The sequence below is a fragment of the Pelodiscus sinensis genome, chromosome 2 (genome assembly GCF_049634645.1).
Source record: "Pelodiscus sinensis isolate JC-2024 chromosome 2, ASM4963464v1, whole genome shotgun sequence".
NCBI lineage: Eukaryota > Metazoa > Chordata > Testudines > Trionychidae > Pelodiscus > Pelodiscus sinensis.
The window spans coordinates 73,968,040-73,991,616 of NC_134712.1; positions in this window are offsets into that span (position 1 = coordinate 73,968,040).

Genomic DNA, 23,577 nt, shown 5'->3' on the forward strand with positions numbered 1-23,577 from the left:
GACTGAGGGCAACCACAACTAGAACTGCTACAGCTGTCAGTCCCTGCAAGAGGTCCCAAAGCACGCAGCAGGAGAGAAACGGCTGTCCAGGGAGATCCCTTGAAGCACGCGTCTCAAAGGAGCTCCAGCCCCCGCCCCCAGAAAGTCCTGGTGCCCTTTTGCCCTCTGCAAAGTAGTTCTGGGCTGAAGCTTTTGCACAAGAGCGTCCCAGCAGTGTGGACACTCTCTTGCACAAAAGCGCATGGTTCTTTTGATGCGCTATGACCAATGTGGACGCTCTCTTGCGCAAGTACTTTTGGGCAAGAACTCTTGTGCAAAACAGTTGTTGCGCAAGAAGCGAGCTGTGTAAACCTAGCCTGAGTAATTAGTTGATAAGGTATTACTTCAAGAATAACTCACCAAACTCAGTCAAATTTCTACCTTGGTTGATTTAGTATGAATACAAGTTCCTGTCCAAATTTTGGAACAAGCCATTTATGCAAAATGAAAAATATCAGCCTCTGTGGCAAGAGATCCCTCTAGCATTGGATTCAGATTCCCAGATTGCAAAACTGTTCAAAAGCAACGTAAGGATTTAGTAAACATAAATTGGTTTCCCACAATGGTTGTTTAACTTCTGATTTGCAGACTGGAAACCAGATAGAACTTTCTGTGCACGTCCATCATTGCTTCCTTTGTTTCCATTATTCGCTTCATCTCCAAGAAAAGAGATGTAGTAGCATGACTAAATTCCAGTAATTCCATTGCCAATAAACAGGCAATGCTGGGCAGTCAGTTCTAATCCTCAAGAAATGGACTGAATCCTGTAGCAATAACCATACTGAATAAGCCATCACATACTATCTTTTTGTTTCTAAGAGACTGCATTTCATCTTCAAATTAATAAGAATTATGTACACAAGCTCTTCTTGTCCAAACCAATTTCCTCTTGTAGTTTTCTTTTCTGGTCAAATCCCTAGCCAGCAGTCATGCAGAGATAAAAACTCCTGAAGCTACTCTGCTTTGAAAATCCAGTGGTACAGGCAGCACTTCATAAACAGCCTCGAAAGCACACAAAAAGTCGCTCACTCACTGGACTGACATGTCCCATCCCACAAATTGTCACAAATCATTAATGATGAGCTGTGAATTCATCCGTATATAGAAAAATATAGCTATTATTATGATTTGTGTAAATGCTAAAAATAGTACATAGTGGAAGAAAACTTAATAGCTTTTCCTTTTTTAAAAAAAGTAAAAGTATAGATTTGTTGCAATACCTGTAACCTATTTTTTGCTTGGACAGTTTCTGCCAAATTCACTTTAGCTCTCATATACAGTTCTGAAATAAACTCTCATAAACCAATTCCAGATACATATATTACTTGTTTGTGCTACAGTGGGGTCATGCCAATGTATGATTGGCTTGAGGTAGAACTAACATTTCCAGTTCTGCATGGTGTAATGTCAACATGTTGGTATAAAAGACATGTTGGTTTTGGGGTAATCTCTGTGGACATCAAATGTTATTCTAGTGTAGGGAAGATTTCATTAAAAAAAGTATTGAGCCACTCACCAGGGGATCTGTCATGTGCTTTGCTCAATGTTATTATTATAATTTGCAGTTCCTAGAAGCACCAGTCATAGACTAGGCATTCATTGTGCAAGGTGCTACACAAACAAGAAGTTGTCTCATGCTCCAAAGAGACCACAGCTGGATATAACCAAATGGAGGAATAGAACAATGAGACTGTACAGATGGAAATAAATGGCTGAGCATTTTCCTCTAAAATGTACTGTTATGATGCATGATACATGTACCATTCATTGTTTAATGGCTTCAGATGCTATATTGTATCACATGCCATGCAACACTATCTTGGGCCATCCATTTGTGCCACTTATTATCACTAGTCTGGAACTTGCTTAATGTTATCTAATGTTAATTCTGACAACCCTGGTTTGTTATCCCACCAGTGTGCTCCTTATGAAGTCAAAATTCTTACGGGCAGCAATGCAAGTATTATCTCCATGTGGACTGCTGGAATCAATAGTCATGGTGTTTACTATATTAGTGGGCTTGGGGGAACATCCTATGAAGCTGACAAATTACGCATTGAAACCCCAGGAAATATTTATTAACTTATCTGTGTCCTGATGAGAAAATGCAGAAAACTGTGAATTCAGGGAATTTTGTATAATATGCGCCCTACAGAGGGATGTACATCTGAAAGATACATATGGACATCAGCAGGCTTGCCAATGGTTTCTGTGGGTGCTCCAAGCATTAAACCTGTGTAAGAAATGGCTGATGTTTCTCTTCAAATCAAGGAAGGTATGATTTCCATGATTTCTTCTGGCTATTTTCTGCTACTACCTCTTGTAGAATGAGACGGCTAGTTGGGGTTCCGCCCAATTCTGCACCCCCGTAACCACAGGCACAGACTCCACCAGCCAGTAGAATAGAGAGAGTTTATTGCTTCTCCAAGGTCCAGCACAGCATAGATGTAATCTGGTTACAGGAATTAGGACCGGGATATGTCAGGCCCCCTTGAGATGTGGGTGACTGGGCCCCTACAACCTCAGCTTCCTCCTCAGTCTCTCTCTTTCATGGCTTCAGCCCGAAAAACTGCCCCTTCCCCTCGCACACACTTCCTTTGTTCAGTCTCTTCCCTTAACTTGTAGAACTGGTTTTAGCTACTGCCCTGGGGTGGTAAGGCATCCCCTGCTGGGCCATGCTTACAGACAGCTGCCAGTGGGGGTCCTCCACAGCCTACAACCCAAGCATAGTAACCAACAAGGTACTAACACCATACCACGCCTCTCTCTTGTATTGAAAAACCCTTAGTTAGTGAGAAGTGACCTGAGAAATCATCTCCAATACAAGTACTACTCTATGGCTATGTCTAGACTGCAGGCTTCTTTCGAAAGAGGCTATTTCAAAAGATTGCGTCTAGACTGCAGGCGGATCTTTCGAAAGAGAAATCCGCTTTTTCGAAAGAGAGCACCCAGCGAGTCTGGATGCTCTCTTTCGAAGACGGCCTCTTTACATTGAAGAACGCCTTCTTTCAAAAGAGGAACTTTCGAAAGAAGGCGTTCTTCCTCGTGAAATGTGGTTTACCGCCATGGAAAGAAAAGCCGCATTCTTTTGAAATAATTTCGAAAGAACGCAGCTTGAGTCTGGATGCAGGGGAAGTTTTTTCGGGAAAAGTCTACTTTTCCCGAAAAAAACCCTGAGTCTGGACACGGCCTTTGAGAAGTAGGGTAATAGTTCTGGTCTTTGAAGTTGAAAGGAGACATTCTGAATTGTCAGCACAATTCATGGCATTGAACAATTCAGCTGTGGCATAATTTAACAGCTTCTATAGTGGAGACAAGAAGATTTCCTGGTTTCTTCAACAGCCATGGTGCAGGCTTTCAAGGAGTTTGGGTCTTCTTTCTTTTGCCCATACTTTTTGCTACCAGTAATGCTTGAGTTTTCTTTCTTTATGGTTCTTCTGTCACATATCATCAAAGAGCCATGTAGATTCAGAAGCGTGTGGATACGTCAATTAAAAATATCAATGGCTAGTATCAGTGAATAGTCTTCCTTTATATCCCTGTCCGTATGGGTATAGATCTTATGTTGTGAGTAACCAGCTGGGAGGGGATAAGCTCTCACTGGTCTGGCAGTATCATCCAGACAGGTTTCCATTGTACAGGCCCAATTTAAGGTTTCTTTCATTATTATAAAGATCAAAGATTTTCCATTGCTCCACTGGAGACTCAGAGTATGTCTACATAGCAGAATATTTGACAAAATTCTGTCAAGCTGGAGGACTTCTTATTCTGACTTCTGTAACCCTCAGGCTGTGTCTACACTGGGCCACTTATTCCGGAAAATCAGCCGATTTTCCAGAATAAGCTGCGAGCTGTCTACACTGGCCCTTGAATTTCCGGAAAAGCAACGATGCTCTACTGTACAAAATCAGCCGCTATTCCGGAAAAACTATTCTGCTCCCGCTCGGGCATAAGTCCTTATTCCGGAACACTGTTCCGGAAAAGGGCCAGTGTGGACAGCCCAGTAGTCTTTTCCGGAAAAAAGCCCCGATCGCGAAAATGGCGATCGGGGCTCTTTTCCGGAAAAGCGCGTCTACATTGGCCACAGACGCTTTTCCGGAAAAAGGGCTTTTCCGGAAAAGCAGCCTGCCAATGTAGACGCTCCTTTTCTGGAAATACTTATAACGAAAACTATTCTGTTTTAAGCATTTCCGGAAATTCATGCCAGTGTAGACACAGCCTCATTGTTCTAGAAGTAAGGGAAGTCGTAGAAAGATGTTCTATTTTGACATAAGTGGTCTAGATGCTCCCAATTTCAAAATAAGCTATGCAATTGATGTAGCTCAATTTGCATATCTTATTTCGAGTTAAGCCCTGCTGTGCAGACATATCCTGAGAGACTGGTGTTTAGCTTTGTTTTGTTAAAAGTTTTGTGAAGTGGCTGTTGCATTTCCTGTGAGTGTTTCTTCCAGATGAGACTTGAATCAGGTAGGAGAAGCATTGGGTTGTGGTTATTAGTGTTTGAGATCTAGGGATGTACCAAAGGCTTAGGATATTGACTGTGTACTTTACAGCTCTGAGCACTGTTGTAGGAGAATGGGAAAATCTGGGAAAGTGGAAGAGAGAGGAAATACAAGTGAAAGGTATTTTTAAAAGAAAATTAGGCACACACGTTGCAGTATTTGTAGATTTAATCCATAGTTTGAGCTTGTGCTGGAAATAAGCAGCTGAAAAGAGGCCTTCACTCTGTTTCTTACTGAAACAAAAGACAGGACTATGCAGCACTTTAGACTAACAAGATGGTTTATTAGGTGATGAGCTTTTGTGAGCCAGACCCACTTCCTCAGATCACTGAGGCCTTGTCTGTGCTAACAAGAGATCAACTGTGCAGCAACCGATCCTCTGGGAGTCAATTTAGCTGGTTTAGTACAGACTCACTAAATTGATCACAGATCACTCTTCCGTTGACTCTGGTACTCACCTGGAATGAGAAGCATAATATAAGGTGAAGGCAGTTTCTCCTGTTGACCTGGCATTGGGTAGACACCACAATAAGCTGATGTAAGCCACATCGACTCCAGCTACATAATTCACATTGGTGGAATTGCATAACTTAGGTTGATGTAACCCTGTAGACCTGCAAACAGTGAGATGGAGTAGGAAGAAACTTTGAGGAGCTGTTTTTTGTATCAGGACCCCAAAGATCCTACACCTAGGAAGTGCAGCTGTTGAATTAGTTCTTGTGTGGGTGACAAAGGGGCCTACAGTGCTTTCTGATGAAGGAGTGATGTACTGCTTTCTATTGCTGTTCCCTGCCTTCTAACTTCAAAATATATCAGTCAATCCATGAGGATTACTTTGATACTATAGGCTCAGTATTATTGTATGCTAATGCACTAATGATATTGTATTACCATTCCATGTTCAAGAAGCATTGGGAAGTTACAGCAACACAGAAATAAATTAGAAGTGGAACTTAAGAGGCCAAACTAAGCAGGAGGCAGTAGATTTTAGACAGAGGACAGATGAGGCCTGCCATGAAGAGCAGTCCCAAGAGAGGAAAAGGGCTAACATTTAGCAAAACTCTCTGAAAAGGCAATGGGTAATCATGCCAGTCTCATAACTTAATCAACTTCTCAGAAAACATAGTGATAGGCACAGTATACGAACTTACACAGCTTGTACTTTTCAGGTTTTAGTCAGCAGTACATCAATTCACAGAGTGTCTATGAGTTCTCCCTCCTTTGCACAGTTGGGATGGGTAGTGTGGTCACTGACAAATTTTAAATGATTTGTTGGTTTAGAGTATGTCAGGGATATACATTAATATGTTTAGTCTGGCATCAAAATCTTGCCACTAAAGCCACAAAATGTATGAGATTATAATTACAATTACTCAATTATCATTGTCCTGTCCTTTCACTGTAATCATCAAGGTCTAAATTTGTGTCTCTTCAATAGATCCATATTGGCCAAACAGAAGGATGAGTGTGAGCAAGCAGTTCAAGATCATGCTCCAGTGGTGTTGTCCATGGTGCTTGAGGAAATCAAGGAATAGTCTTATTATGGGAGGAACCATATTTGACCAATCAGAAAACAGGTTTTCCACAGGATCTTGAAAGAGTATTGTTCAAAATGGAGATGAAGCTAGATGACATATATCCAGCCACTGGAACTTAGCTGCTCTCCATAGCATATTAAACTCTGTATCGAAACAGCACATGGATAATGTCTCAAGGAACAGGGAGATCCCCTCTGCAAATGTGTTCCTGGTACATTCTGATAACTCTATAGAAGAGTCAGTAGACAGTGGTAACAGCCCTACTCCAGTCAGATTTTATACTAGGCAAAGGGAAAACATTTTCACAAGCAATTCATTGCATGACATGTCTGCTCATTTGTGTAAGCTTGATGAAGAATGACAGAACAAGATCAGAATATTTCCCAGGAAGATCACAGAGGAGCTGGCTAAAATTTATTCTCAAGTACATGAAGCTTTATAACCACTGAGTCATGCAATCATTAGGCTCAGATGATACAACTCACCAGCTGGTGATTGACAAGACCCGTTCTCACAAACAATGTATTTAAGTGAACAGAAAATCTCTATCCCTAGCTGAGCGAGACTATCAGAACATGAACGGTAGCATATATGGTCTCCTAGGCAAAAGGATAAAATAGTCAGAGGGAGGAAAACAGAAGATGTTCTGGTAAGTCTTATTGCAAGAAATTTGAGATTTCAAAAACTGATTTCTCTCTGTGTTTATAATTCCTCCACACTTTGCCAAAAAGCCTGTGTCATAGCAAAATGCCCAAAACAAATTTTCAGTGTTGAATCATTTAATAGGGTTTGACAGATAAAGAGGGGTCTGAACAGCCATCTGTGTCGATTGAAATGAATAAGCTCCAGTATAAAGGGTGTAATGTGCAATATATTGATATATTTTTCCATCTATAATAACAGATGTTTCATAATAATTTTAATTCACATCTTGCATGCACTCTCATCTTTCTTCAGTCCTAAGCAGTGGTATGCTCATGGAAACCATGAAAAGAAGGCCTGAATGGCGAAGCAAGCAACACCCTTTTTTCTAAGGTGAGGGGAATACATATGAAGCCCTCCTAAGCTTTTGAATCCAGTCATGAAAGACCAAGCAACGTATGCCATCCACATGGTGAAGTGATATCACACAACGGGTGTGTCTAGACTACATGGCTCCATCAACGGAGCCATGTAAAGTAGTTTACTCAACATAGTCAATGAAGCGGGGATTTAAATAATCCTCGCTTCATTAACATAAAAATGGCTGCTGCACTGTGCCGACAATCGGCTGATCTGGCACAGCATGGCAGTCTAGACATGGTGTGGTCGACAAGGGAAGCCTTTGTTGACTGCTCCGGTAAACCTCATTTCATAAGGCATAACAGAACGGTTGACAAAGCTTCTCTTGTTGACTGCACCACGTCTAGTCTGCCATGCTGTGCCGGATCACCTGATTTTCGGCACAGCGTGGCGGCCATTTTTATTTTAATGAAGTGGGGATTATTTAAATCCCTGCTTCATTGACTATGTTGAGTAAACTATTTTACATGGCTCCATCGATGGAGCCATATAGTCTAGACACACCCAATATGAATACTGAGTTCAGTCATAAAACTTATATTTTTAAAAGTTAAGCATCAAATCTAGCTGCTGTTTGAATTTTTGAATGGTATGGGGTTTCCCCCTTATACTACAAAAGCAGCATGGATCCAAAGAATGCATGCATAATTCCTCATCGGGCTCTGAACCAACTTGCTGAATGAATCATTTAATCTTTGGGGGGAAAAAATAAATGTAAATGCAATATGGTGTAGGGTCCAGCTAAGAAACAATTTTCCCCACTTCACAATTCAGGGAAAATATTTGTTCAGGAAAAGCAGGATTTTGACATAAATTGTTTTTTTTCCCACCAGGTGACTCTCTGTAGGGGTCAATTGCGGAAGAACTCTGTATGTGTGATGTATAGGGGTGATGAGACCTGAATTCTCCCCCCTTTCCCATTCTACCCTCTTTCCCTATTACTGATGAGCCAGAAGCAAGCCTCTAGGAACATACGCCATTGTAGTAAGAACGAATTGTAGATAAAGGTGGGAACATAACAATCTTGTTTACCTAAATGTACTGATCATGTAAACAAAGTAAAAGGACAAGCAGTACAGCTGAGCCATACTGTAACAAGCAATGAGTAATCCCTGGAAATTTCCAAACTGCCAAACTAGGTAGAGACACTGTATTTAAAGCTGCACCAGAGCACAGCAATTTGGACCTCACCGACTGGCTTTGGTACCTGTGCTTCAGAAGCCTAGATGATCTCCCAATTCATCTGCAGCTGAAATGGGGTCTCCAGTTTGCAGAAGGGGTATAAGATGCCACTTTTCCTATCATATTGTTCTTTAGTTAAGGGGAGCAGCTTGATAGCTGTCAGAAAATAAACTGCTTGTGTTTGACAGATACCTGTGTAGCGTGTTTTTGTTCTTTGAGAACCCAGTGTCGGACCTGAGACTTACTCTTGCTGGCAAAACTCTCCTACTTTTTATTTCAGTAGAATTGCACCCACTCCTGACAGCTATGAATGTGGCTCTTTTTACACAGTACTCCTTAAGAAAAGGGAATGGATCTGACTGTGTTCTCACACTGTTTCTATAACATTGTAAATGCACACACTTCAGCAGCATTATTCCTGATTTACACTTGTGGGAATGAAATCAGTGTCAGGAGCACTAAAATTTGTACTAAAGACATATTGAAAATTTTCTAAATTAAAAATCTTGCTTCCATGTTTTAATACCAGAGTCAGGGACCATTCAAATTAAAGGAAGGCTTATGTAGTGTAGAGATGACAATCCCTTTGTTGATCTATATTTCTTGCATTGGTATGTGCAATAAAATCCTTTAAAATGAAAGCCAATGAAGAATTGCACCCATTAAAAGCATACAAATCTAGTATACCTCCACCTAGTGAAATTTTTAATGACAACTTGCTTGTTGGAGCCTGTTCAGCAAATAAATCTGAACGGAACCAATTATGCAAAGGCAATACACATAGGGAAACTTTTTTAAAGAAGTACATGGAGAAACAGATTTTTTTTTTTTTAGTTTCTTGTATGCATGAATGAACTAGGTCTGAAATTTTTCACAGTGTATAGGTTAAGAGGCTATTATTACAATTGATTACATCTATATAAACTTTTAATCACATAAATTGTGTCTGTGACCATGTGGAAAAGGAATATCACACAAATTAATGCTTTGTGGCTATGAATAAATTGGAAAAAACCTTCAAATGATATAAATTGGCATAGCTCCATTGAATTCACTGAAATCGGTGGAGCTGTACTGATTAACGTCAGGTGACGATTTGCTCTACAAAGGACAAGTGTTATTCTCCTCATGTAAAATGAATAATCATTCTCAGCATTCATTCATATTTGATCTTCATCCTGTCTATAGCACTGTGCATGACAGTATATTTCTGGTTAATACAGCTCACATTTTCATCTGTCTAACTGCCAATGTCTCCCTTGGGGAAAAATAGACCAAGTTCTTCTCTCAGGCTATGTCTACACTACAAGGTTTTTGTGCAAAAATTGGCGGAGCATCCACACCTCAGGTGCATTTTTGTGCAAGAAAATTGACAGAACAGAGGGCTTTTGCTGGTAGAGTTATTCCTCTCCCCACGAGAAATAACTCCTTTTTGCGCTACAGGTCTTGCGCAAAAAGACAGGTGTGAACGCTCGGGAGTGGTTTTTGCACAAGAAACCCCTATCAGAAAAAGCACAGATGCTCTGATGGCAATTCTGTGAATGACAACCAGAGCTTTCTTGCACAAGAGTGTCCATGCAGTGAGGACGGTCTCTTGCACAAAAGCATATCGCTTAAGCTATGCACTTTGAGGTATGGACCTGCTTTTGCGCAAGAAGTTTTTGTGCATGAACTCTTCTGCAAAAGGCTTCTTGAACAAAAACCCTGCAGTGTAGACAAAGCCTCAGGGTACGTCTACATAGCCGTGTTATTTCGGAATAGCTAACATTATTCCAAAATAACATAGTTTGCATCTACACTACAAGCCGTTATTTTCATATAATGTTAAAATAATGATGAGCTGGAGGACTTCTTCCTCCTACTCATGTAACCCTCATTTTATAAGGATTAAGGGGAGCTGAAGGAAGAGTGCTCTGCCTTGGACTTCCTGCTGTGTAGGCAGCACCAAAAGCCAAAATAAGCTATTTTGACTAAAGCTACGCAATTGATGTAGCTCAAGTTGTGTAGCTTATTTTGGCTTTAGCTCTGCTATGTAGATGCACCCTCAGATACACTAATCAAATCCCTTTCACTTTGCCAACATGCTTTGACATAAAAAAAGGAAACAATACTCCACAATTTTTTTTGTTGGGAGTTTCTATTGTTTTGATCAGTTCTAAAGATAATACAACTAGCTAATGTCACAACATTTAGAAGTCAGAACTATCCAAAGGCAAACTGCCGGCATCTGAGTTGATAGCTCTGTTGGCACAGAGGATGGTAAAATATATTACATTTTCTTTTTTTGAATTATAATTGAAAGCCTTATGTGCTTTAAGAGAAATTTCTTTGTAGGTCTGATTTCATTGATTTCAGTTACTTATTCAGGTTCCTATTCAGCTATCAGTGAAGCCACTGTCAAACTCCCTTCTCCCACAGACTTTAATAAGAGCATTTTATCAGGGTCATTATATTAGCCATTCTCATACTGAAAGGGCTTGTTTTCCCCAATATAATAGGTAATGCCCCAGTTACTTTAATAATGTGTAGCATTAAGATTCTATGACAGTTCAGACCTCTAATAGAAAGGACATCCTAGGATAAGCTTATTGACTCAGCAACTCCTAAGTGTAAAACTTCAGTGATAAAAGAAAATAGCTGCTGTATGTATGCTAATTACATAGACATGTTTAAGTATCTTAAATGCAGGGCCTGATTCTTCATTAAAGGGCTTGATGTGTAATCATCAGTGCAAAGTTAATAAAAATTGGCACAAAACCCCACCAAGTCCAAAAGGTAGCAATTTAGATCGATTTTTCATGCATTTTGCACAGGTAAAAATGACTATTGATAGTGCAGGGCAACAAAGAATAAAACCCTGAACAGTGGGCAGGAATAGGAATAGGGGCATACTCAAAGCATCAAAAACCATGCAAATACTAGCTTGCAAAGATCCCTAAAACTATGGCGCCCCTGGGCCTTAAACAATAGGCATTCTCTGGTGGATCAGTCCTAACCCAGCACTTAGAAAACACAGGTTCAATTCCTTGCTCTATCCCATGTTACCAGTTCTCTATTTAGGCTTCCTCTAAGCTACATGGCTCCGTCGACAGAGCCATGTAAAATAGTTTATTCAGCATAGGCAAAGAAGCAGGGATTTAAATAATCCCTGCTTCATTAAAATAAACATGGCTGCCGTGCTGTGCCAACGATCAGCTGATCCAACACAGCGGGGCAGTCTAGACGCGCCATGGTCTACAAGGGAAGCCTTTGTCGACCGCTCCGGTATGCCTCGTGAAGCTGGTTCAGCTTCTGTTGCCCATCCCTCTGATACAGATGCCATACAAGTACTTCTCATAAATTACATTGACCTACAGCTGTACAGCTGTACATGTACTCAACACATACTGGCTGCATCCAGACTGGCAAGTTTTTCCGCAAAAGTAGCTGCTTTTGTGGAAAAACTTGCCAGCTGTCTACACTGGCCACTTGAGTTTCCGCAAGAACACTGACGATCTCATGTAAGATTGTCAGTGTTCTTGCAGAAATGCTATGCTGCTCCCATTTGGGCAAAAGCCCTCTTGCACAAATACTTTTGTGTAAGAGGGCCAGTGTAGACAACTGAGAACTGTTTTGCACAAAAAAGCCCTGATGGCGAAAATGGCAATCGGGGTTTTCTTGCGCAAAACCGCGTCTAGATTGGCACGGACACTTTTCCGCAAAAAGTGCTTTTGTGCAAAAGCGCTCGTGCCAATCTAGACGCTCTTTTCCGCAAATGCTTTTAACGGAAAAACTTTTCCGTTAAAAGCATTTGCGGAAAATCATGCCAGTCTAGACGTAGCCACTATGTTTTTGTTGCATTCTTTGTTGTTGCAATTGCCTCTTGAATCTTCTCAGCACTAAATCAAATAGATGATAGTCTATTCTCAGTGTTTGAATGAAAATTAGTTATTATGGCTGGAAATAGAAATTTGCCAAACAACATGAGGTTAAAGAACAAAAAACAAACCTGTACTGCTAAACACCCTATTAGTAAGCCTGGGAAACAGATGAATATCCCACTGTTAATGCTAATGCTAATGCTAACCTGCTGTGAATAATGGATATTTGTGATATCTTTTGAAACTCTGGAAGTAAGATTACAGTTTTCAATGATCCTTCTAACAAATATAGCTAAATAACAATTTTAGAATTTTCAAAAATTCTACAAACTTTTTTGCTTTTTCAAAATGATTTACAATATTATTTTTGTTTCTTAACCAGTTTGGGCTTCTGAAAAATATAAAATATCAACAAAAATGTTCTGATGAGTTCTTCAAAAGCACTCACTTCTGGAGTTGGCATTTCAAGGATTGCAGCGGTGGCTTTCAGATATGATAACCACTAGATAGGCAAATGGAATGAGTCCCAACCTGAATATGGATCTGATACTGAAGTTAGTGAGTATGCTAGAGGTGCTTCCACACACTTCTGCACAGGCTGAGAATCCATTTGATTCCTATGTTGATGCTGGTATCGCAAGTAATTTCTGTTTTCCATACTTAAGAGAACTACAATTGCATACTGAAGCAAAAAAATGTTGGACTTCAGAAGAAGGGGAAAGACAATGAAATCAGATGTTTTCTCCACTCAACTTCACTGTTCAGCTTGTGGAATGTGTTACTGTGACCTTGCATAAAACTAGGATTTTTTTAAAACAAGGACATTATTTTAAAAGTGTTATGTTGTATTCAGGAGTTGAGCTGACTTTGATTTTTTCAACAAAATGTTTGGGTTTATTTTTATTTTTGCCAGAAAAAGCTAATTCCTCAAAATGTTTTGAGGAAACAATAGTTTTGATTAAATTTTATGAGGAAGTCTTTGGAGGCCCCCAATAGAATAGTGGAAGAAATGTGCCCCAAAGTAGCCAAGAATCTAGAGGCTAGACCAGCTCATCTGGGTTGAGTCAGAACAGAGATTTGAACATAGGTGTCCCATGTCCCAGGTGAGTCCCCTACAAAGCAGGTTATTCTAGGGTAGAGAAATCATGATCTCACTCTTTTATACATGCATTTTTGGTTTTCACTGAGGGCACGTCTACAAAGCAAGGCTAGTCGAATTAAGCTGTGCAACTTCAGCTAAATTGTGTAGCTGAAGTTAAAATAGCTTAATTTGGCTTTTGGAGCTGTCTATGCAGCAGGAAGTTGAAGGAAGAACACTCTTTTTGACTTCTCTTACTCCTTGGCTGTGTCTACATTGGCACCCTTTTCCGGACAAGGGATGCTAATGAGACACTTCGGAATAGCAAATGCCGCGGGGGATTTAAATATCCCCCGCGGCATTTGCATGAACATGGCTGCCGCTTTTTTCCGGCTTGGGGCTTTGCCGGAGAAAAGCGCCAGTCTAGACGGGATCTTTCGGAAAAATAAAGCCTTTTCCGGAACATCCCTTATTCCTGAATTTAAGAGGAATAAGGGATGTTCCGGAAAAGGCTTTATTTTCCGAAAGATCCCATCTAGACTGGCGCTTTTCTCCAGCAAAGCCCAGAGCCGGAAAAAAGCGGCAGCCATGTTCATGCAAATGCCACGGGGGATATTTAAATCCCCCGCGGCATTTGCAATTCTGAAGTGTCTCATTAGCATCCCTTTTCTGGAAAAGGATGCCAATGTAGACACAGCCCTTGTGAAATGAGGGTTACCATGAGTTGGAATAAGAAGTCCTCTAACTCGACATTATTTTAAATAAAGCTTGTAGTGTAGGTTCACTCTTTGTTATTTTGGAATAATGTCAGTTATTTCAAAATAAAGCTGCTGTGTAGACATAGCCTAAATGCTTTTAAAGGTCTTGTCTGTAATCTTTTTTGGAATAAAAACAAATGTGAAAACCTCAACATATTTGGCAAAATGGGATTCTTGTGTTCTGGCCAGCCATATTCAGGAGTGCTTAGACACCAGACAAAATCTGCAAATCTAATTTTAAACATTATCTGCTGATTTAGAGGCACTGACAGTCTTCTGCTTCAAGATAGCTTTCATGTAAGAAATAAGGTAACTGACGGGCAAAAAGAAAAAAAACCCTCTGACAAATCAAAAGAGACAAGAACTTCCACACCTTTAATAGATGCCCATAGTCCCTTTTGCCCTTGGAAAGAAGTGATGGGTGTGTTTGTTTGCTGATTCTCAGAGATGAAGAACTTGGACCATTGCTTCACTAGTGAGACAAACATAAAAGATTTTTCATCACTAAGAAACAGGTCATATTTTACAGCAGAACCAGATATAGAAACCTTAATAGGGAAGTACGGTAACTTGATGTAACAGAGAGAGACAGGTAGAGGTCAGATAGCATGTCGAACTCAAGTAAACTTCTCTAACACTTGTCAGCACAGGTGCGAGAAAATTGATGTGTTCATTTATCCCACATTAACATCTGTTGCCACAGTCCTTGGACAAAAATAAAATCAGCATAAGAAGCTGTGTGATTGTATGTGACAACTTAGAAAATATTTGTCAACTTTAGTCATTGTCCTGTAGAAAGCATGAAATCTACAGAGTAGAAGTTAAAGCATCAAATTGCTGCTGATTCTGCTCTGTGTATTTGCTGTAGCAAAGAGTGAAACAAAGCATCTGGGCAACAGAACAGCAAACAAAGAGAATAAAAATGAGAGACAAAGGGCATTTTATTCAAATTGGGCCCTGGATAGCTATTTTAATGGCACTATTCACTTTTTTGATGAGTATGCTGGTGATCTTCAGAGTCAGAAAGTTATTTCTGTCTGCTTAGTTACATTTTTAAGTTGTGGGGTTGATCATTTATGTTTGAGGGCCTGGCATGTTTTGGACATGATTCACTTGTTTGCTATTCTTAGAACAAGTCTAGATAAAATACCCATTAGATGACAAAGTTATAGATAACAGACACTTTCAGCATCAGTGGAATTGAAAGCCATTTAAGAGCTAGAATAGAGGACTATTTCATTTCAACACCAGACATGGTGGGGCCCTCACTTTGGTTTCTGAACCCTGGCCTGATAGACTTTATCAGTGAGAGACGATAAAAGAGAACATGGGGGAAAAATAAGGCAGAACAAACTGACCTTGGCTGAACTGAACACATACACTTGACAGATCTCTGAACACTGTTCAGAACACTTCACTTTTTCCCACTCTTCCTGCCTCTACAGAACTCTTCGTGCAAAATTGGTGGTCATTCGTTTCGAAACATTGCCAGACACTGACTCAGAACGGTTGGTGTTAAATCTGTCTAAACAAACGAGAGGCTGCGTGAGAGACAAGGGTGACTATTTTTCTATGTTTGAGGATACTTTGTGATATGATAATGAGATATTCTATTTTGAAAAAAAAAGCCAAAGTATTATGTAGGTATGAGGATTTCACACACCAGCAACATTCAAAGAACTGTTGTCAGTATGTCAGGAAATTAAATGATACAACATAGCTTTTTACTCAGTGTGCATTCTCTGCCCCCCATACTGTATACCTCTAATGCAATTTACCAGTGAATTAAGCATAAGATGTGATTTATTCCACCAACCTAATATTTCATGTTAGTCAGTAGGGTGACTGCTTTTATTGCTTAGCTTTATAATGCCATTATAGCTGAACACAGTCCTGCCTCAGCAGTATGCTTAAGGGAGTTTGCTTTTGCTATGTGCATGTAGTTCCTATTAATGTTAAGGGACAAATTCAGCCTTTGTCCAAGCCCAATGTATTCAGTGGAGTTACACCAGGTCTAACTGGCCCTAGTACTTAAGCTTTCACCATCAGATCCTTAAAGGCATAGTGCATCCTGTAGCGCATACATTTACATACACATGGCCTAATCCTAAGAGGCATTGCACACCCACCACTGATCTCAGTGAGAGATACGGTGATTAGCACAATACAGGATGAAGGCCTCAGATTTTGCATACTGCACTGTTCATTGGCATTGTAGGAGTATAACCAAACACCAAATGTAGCTCCACGTAAAGTGGATTTTGTTTAGGATGAGTACAATGAAGCTCATATACATTAGAGGTGACACAACACTATAGCCTGTTCTTATCATAGAGAAGACAAACATATTTTGTACTATAGATAATTTTATGAAATTGGTGTTCATAAAAGCAGAGCTTACCTGTATAGAAACTGGGTTTTTAAGAAGTATTTTCCCCCCTCTCTTTCACAGGCCTAGAAGAAGAACTGGATTTTTATAATTTTCCCTGTTGCTGCTACTTGCTTATCTGCCCAAATGTCTCTCCACTACCACCTCTGCCTTCATATAGAAAGCCTACATCATCTTCTGATCTTTCATGCCCCATGACATTTTACATTGTTTGGTAAAGGTAATAAATTTTGTAGATTACTAAAATATTGAGGCTGGGAACCTGACTTCAGCACACAGTTGACATTCAAGAAGGATGGAAAGTTTCCACACCTGCCATGCTCTAGTCGTTTTTTAATCATTACCTCAGCCCTGTCTGCCTTTGGGGGTGTGATGTAAAAACTATGTATAGTACATAGAAATGGAATGAAAAGTAACAGAGGGCTAATTATAAATTTACTATGGCTCTGAATGATCTTGTAGAAGCTGTCTGAAATACTAATTTTAAGAGACTACTTTGAAGTCATATCTTAAAGAATTCAAAAGCACCTATAAATGCCTTATTACATGCAAATTGTCACTTTAGACAATCATGTGGCCCATCATAAGCAAGTGACTATGGCTAAGGAGTTGAACATGAGAAGCCATATTTTCAAAGGAGCTCAGCTTCCATTTGGGCATCTCAGTAGGGAGGTCAGACTTTCAAATATGCTCAGCATCCAGCAGCTCTTATTGAATATAATAGTAGATGCTAAGTGCTGGAACAATTTAGAAAATCTGTGCATTCTTTTAGCTGTTTAAATGGAGCAGGTTAGAACCCAGTTTGAGTTTCCAATCCCAGATTGAGTTTGCATGGCTGATAGATGAACACATACAAAATTGAATAAAAGCAAGGCAATAAACATGAACTCTACAATGCCTTTTCACAGGATCATTTAATACTTGGCACACAGCTTCTTATTGTGATGCTGGGTTAAAAAAACACCCAACAGGGAAGAAAATGTGTACTTACCATCAAACGAAGAGAGAAAGGAAAGATGATAGAAAAGAGCTGGGGGGACAGACAATGAGTGGGGATGGCATGCTAAAGGGAACAAAAGAAAATGGGGAAAGGCACACGAAAGAAATAGGTGAGGAAGAGTTAAAACATGAGGCGAGGGGGAGGGAAGAAAAGGAAAGAAAAAATAAGACAGTAAGACCACACAAAGAAGAAAACTAGAAGAGAGTGGGGAGAAAAATGACAATGAAGAGAATGGAAGAAAGAAAAGCAAAGACAGAAGCAAAAAATACAACAGAAAGTAGTAACAATGGGCAAGATCTTCCTGCATGCCTTCTGTGTAAGCTATCTGCATCGCAGCTCACAACATAGGAGGGAGAGAGATTCTGCAGGGCTGCTATTACTGTTTCTGTGCAAGTGGCAGGGAGCGTGTACTCAGAGATGTTTGATTCCCTACACACACACACACACACACACACACACACACACACACACACACACACACACACACACACACACACACACACACATCCATAGCACCTTTTGAGCTGGTAAATGTGGCTGAGGCAGGGTGAAGAAGGAAGTAATCTGTGGTGGGTAAAGGGGGAAGTAAGTAGGGAAACAGATGCTAAAGTGGGTTTAGAGTCCCAGGTCTGCTCCTCAGGCAGCATGATTGTGCACTGCCCCTTGCTCTGTGCTAACAGTAACTCTATGATCTAGTCTCACAGACACTTATTTTTGAACACAGAAAGAACAGAAAGTGAGAAAGTGAATTACATCCAGAATATTAACAAAAAGTGAAATGAAAATAGCAAGGAAAAAAATGGAACTCTAATCCTTATTTACAGACAGGCAACTGGAACTGAAAATGCAAAAACCTCAAATGGGAAAACAACTTGTTATGTTTTCTTTTTAAAGAGATAAATTTATGTGAATTTATGCTCCTCGTAGGTACTGAACTGACAGTCTTGAAAATTACATCTCTCCCCCCCTCCCCCCAATTTATTGCATTTTTTTTAAAGAATGTTCCTGTGAGGCTTATGTAAACTGAACAGCATAACTTCAAACAGCCTCTGAAATCAGCAAAGCACTCTGTTGCCATTTTTTCCGATTTCTCTCATTTCTAACTTAAGCAAATCTTAAGACAGCTCACCCAAGGCTGGCATAGCAGTCAAACTATCTTGATGCTCTTCACCTTTCCACAGTACATTGGTCTTAAAGAAGTGCCCTTAAATTCATCATTCAATTTTGTATTACAAAATGCTTTACATCCATCTGAATTATTAGTATCTTTTGGATTTGCCTTTCAGAAGCTAGTGGAAGGAAACTAAGGGTGTGTCTACAAAGTACCGTAAACTTAAAATGAGATACACTATCTTATTTCGATTCTATTTCAAAATAGCTTATTTTGAAATTTGGTGCATCTACACATCACCAAGATATCCCTTACCCCTCATGGAATGAAGGTTACAGGGATGCCAAAATAGTGTGCCCACTATTTTGAAAAATATTTCAAAATAATGGGTGGCTTGTTAAGATGCAGGGTATCTATTTCAGGATACCTCCAGAATCCCGAAATAGCTGTGAAGTATGGACGTAACCTAAGAGGTTGGATCTTAGTTAAAGGAATGTGGGCTTCTCCATGGAAAGGTATGTGAGTTGGAATCTGGGGCAGATTAGTAAAATAGGTACTTCTATCACCCACAAAATTCCCGTTTAATACTAAGCTGGTGGTGGGTGAACATGGAATACAGAATCAAGACATTAGTTCTTCCGTGAGGTCTGATTGGCACTTACTTGTTTTAGGGTCACATTCTTATCTGTCTCTGTCTGCTGATGTGACCATGTCACCATGTTTCCTTCCTCTGACCCTTCCAGAGCAGTTTAAATTTGATTAAATCATATTTGTCTAAAATCAGAAACTTTGTGTGGAGAACTTATTCTTGTTACAATTCTATTACTTCCAGTATTTCACTTGAAATTACGTTTGACTTAAATAGGACTATTACAATCAACAGAAAATATCTGCTCCTCAAATAAGTAAATTCTAAAAATAGAATACTAGAACTGGAAGGAACCTCGAGAAGTGATCAAGTCCAGTCTCCTACACTTATGGCAGGACCAAGCACCATCTATACCATTTCTGACAGGTGTTTGTCTAACCTGCTCTTAAATCTCCAATGATGAAGATTCCATAACCTCCTTTGATCCAGTGTTTAACAACCCTGAGAGTCAGGAAGTTCTCCCTAATGTCCAACCTAAACGTACCTTGCTGCAAATTAAATCCATTGCTTTTTGTCCTTTCCTCAGAGGTTAAAGATTTTTTTCCTCCTTCCTCCTTTCAGATACTTCTAAGCTGTTATGTCCCCTCTCCATGGCTGTGTCTAAACTACATGGCTCTGTCGACGGAGCCATGTAGATTAGAGTTATAGGCAAAGGGAAATGAAGCGGCGATTTAAATGATCGCCGCTTCATTTAAATTTGCATGGCTGCCGCGCTGAGCCGACAAACAGCTGGTCAGCTGTTTGTCCGCTCAGCGCGCTTGTCTGGACGCTCCCCAGCCGACATTAAAGCCCTTTGTCGGCAGCCCCATTATTCCTCGTGGGATGAGGTTTACCGGAGAAAGTTAGCTGCCCATTGGATATCAAAGAGAGCTGGCTTGGGATATATCTCCTTCAGGCTTCTTTAAAATAAAAAGAAGTGCACATAAAGCTATACTGGTTATGTAGCAAATCACACACACCTCCAAAAAACAAACAAACAAACAAACAAACAAACAAACAAAAAGCCATTTTGGAACAAAGCAAAAACTTTTCCAAACATTGAAGGATTAATAAAAATAGAAAATATCATAGTGAAAATAAGTGTTTTCTGAAATATTTATTATGGTTTCAAAAATAACATTGAAGAACATGTTGAACAAATAAAAAAGTTGTGTCCAAAGCACTGAAATGAAATATTGTAGATTTTTTGCTATTTTTAATCATCTCCTAACTCCCAAATCAGTACAGTTCAGCAAAATATTTTAGAGTCACTGCTTGGGACTTCTCATTTCTCCCACAGTAGAGCAAGTGTTCTGACAAGTCTGTCTCAGTTTCCCCTATTGTTCAGCTAATCCCCATGTGTGATATTTTCTTACTATGACTCCAGCTTTCTCTTTTCAGGGTGGGCTCAAGTGGGTCAAGAGGCTGGTAACCATAGTGACAGATTGATAGTCTCTAGCATCTTGCAACTCCATACTCCAAAAGGCTTCAATAACCCCACTACAATTTTGTGGGAATTTGCATATCTTCTTCTGATCTCACTTTCAAAAGCAGAGCTTTCCAAAATGAAAGTAGTTTGGACGTGGCTTTTTTGGCAAACCCCCCCTTTTTCACAAAGCCGCTCTTCCTCAAAAAATTAGGTTTATGCAGCTTTTCGAAAGCGGGGGGGGGGGGGGGGGGGAGTCGCCAAAAAAGCCACATCTAAACTACTTTCACTTTAGGAAGCTCTGCTTTCGTGGAATGAGGAGTACAGCTAGTTCGGATTAGGAAGCCTAATCCGAACTAGCTACTCCGTGCCGCGTGTAGTCGCGCGGCACGGGGTTCGAACTAGCCGGGATTTAAAAATGGCAGTGCCCGGCTTATGCAAATGAAGCCCGGGAAATTCAAATCCCGGGCTTCATTTGCAAGTGCGGTATGCCTACATTACCCCGCTAGTTCGAACTAGCAGGGTAGTGTAGACATACCCTAAGGCACTATCTTGCAATATAAGATCCCCATTCCTTGGGGCCTTAACTCAATTTTTGTTTTTCTTCATTTAAATCATTGCTCTGGGGTGGGGGTGGGGATGTAGGTTCAGTATGTAGGCTACCCCAGGGAAAGAGGACTCTCCACACCCTCTCTCACTACAGCAGCTTGGGGCAGTTGAGAAGCACCTCTCCATGAATACTGAAGCTTCAGTGGGCACAGCCGGGTGAATGGCGCATATCTCCTCGCTGGGGTTAGTCCAGGTTCATCTGTCCTCTGTGCTCCTCAGCCAGAGCGAGAGATGCAACAAACTGTGCACTTTCCCCTGGCTCCCTAATGAAGGGGAACAGCCAGCAATGCACTGGTATGAATAGTGGGTGGGGTAGCTGCCCTTCCTAAAAGGTGCCTAGAAGTGGGAGGCTCAAAGCTGAGGAAGTCCCAGCCAGCCCCTTTCACCTGTCTCGTGATTCTGTCTCTTTTCTGTATGGTTTTATGAAAAGCAATCCCATTCCAATTTGTCAACCAGTGGCCAGGGTAGCGAGTGGTCTGTGAGCCCTAATACACTCGAGTCTTTGACTGCTAGGGCGAAGGTCCCTTCGCAGTGGGCAGCCAGGGAGGCTGACGGGTGCCCCAAGGTGGTGCAGAGAGAGCTAGTTACACCTCAGTCTTTGACTGCTAGGAAAAGAGTCCCTTCTCAGCGGGCAGCCAGGGAGGTTGATGGGTGCCCCGTGGAGGTGACACGACTCGACACTTAGCTCTTACTGCATTTATCCCTCACCGGCTATGATTCTTTCAGTTGTGTCTGGTTCTGTTACAGCAACAGAAGGAGTCAGGTTAAAGCTTAAACAGTTACAGGTTTATTAGAGAAACTTATAATCATACGGTTACAATGGCTATTGCTCCACTTCTTAACTGCTAGCAAATACAGGTTTTAAACGGTTACAAAGGAAAAGAGGGAAACAAAACACACCAGTTGTATAAGCTTACAACTTAGCCTTATATAGAGCTCTAATGCTATACGTGCACAATGACAAGAAAAAAAAGGACACATACAGGTACAATTTTTACCCCTTACTGCTTCTTTTGATTCCAGCGTGTCACGCCAGGATTGGTCACTCAGTTCCTCGGAAAGACGAATACGAGGCTGGGCGTCCCCAAGTAGACCTTGGGAGTCAATCACCTAGCCCGACCAGCAGGCAGCTGATGGATTGATACTCAAAGTGAGTGTGCTGCTGGGCCCATTTTTATACCCGTGGGGTCACATATTCTTTTTCTTATCTAAGGTGCCAAATTGTGCTGGTTCGTCTTTGTGACACCAGTTCTTACAAGGGAGTTGTGACGTAATTTACACTTGTAAGAGAGAGATAACTAAATTGGGAGTACTGGACATTCTTTACTCTGTGGGGGTATGTCTACACTACCCCGCTAGTTCGAACTAGCGGGGTAATGTATGCATACCGCACTTGCTAATGAAGCCCGGGATTTGAATTTCCCGGGCTTCATTAGCATAAGCGGGGAGCCGCCATTTTTAAATCCCCGCTGCTTCGAACCCCGTGTAGCGCGGCTACACGGGGCTCGAACTAGGTAGTTCGGACTAGGGTGCCTATTCCGAACTACCGGTACACCTCGTTTCACGAGGAGTACCGGTAGTTCGGAATAGGACCCTAGTCCGAACTACCTAGTTCGAGCCCCGTGTAGCCGCGCTACACGGGGTTCGAAGCAGCGGGGATTTAAAAATGGCGGCTCCCCGCTTATGCTAATGAAGCCCGGGAAATTCAAATCCCGGGCTTCATTAGCAAGTGCGGTATGCATACATTACCCCGCTAGTTCGAACTAGCGGGGTAGTGTAGACATACCCTGGGAGATTCCTCTCCCGGGACGGTTGTGTGATTGTATCAATATCGGTGCTAGCCAAGGGCAGTTTCTGCAGCCTCTTGGTCGACAACTGGCTTGATGGCTCTCTTATCTATGTTTACAGTTATCCAGGGTCATGATGAGCCAGCATATCTGGGCCTTCTGTCAAGGCATCAAAGATTATGCTGATTTTATTGCTCTCTGTGCCCTGTGTGCTCTGAGGCATCTTAGAGGGTCAAGCAAAATGGATGTTGCAGGGGGTTCCTGTCTGGCTACACAGCTCCATCCCATTTTCCTGGCACAACCAAATCCTGACCTTGGTTTAAGTTATGATAAGAGGAAGCATCATACTGAATTTGGGAGGTCCTATCTCTTACCAGTTAGGAGGAGTACTTGAACAAACCATCAGATAGTAGATAGAGAGTCTTGCTATGCTTTGCATACTTTTTTAACTTGAGTTTTTAACTTAGAATATTTTTAATTCTCTTTCATTGTGTGCCCTTTGTAAACAACAACACAAATTTCAAAGTACCTCGAGGATGTATTAGTCTCTGAGGGCGTGTCACAGTTTGTGGCAATGACTCTCAGAATCCAAGTCAACAGAAAACTAA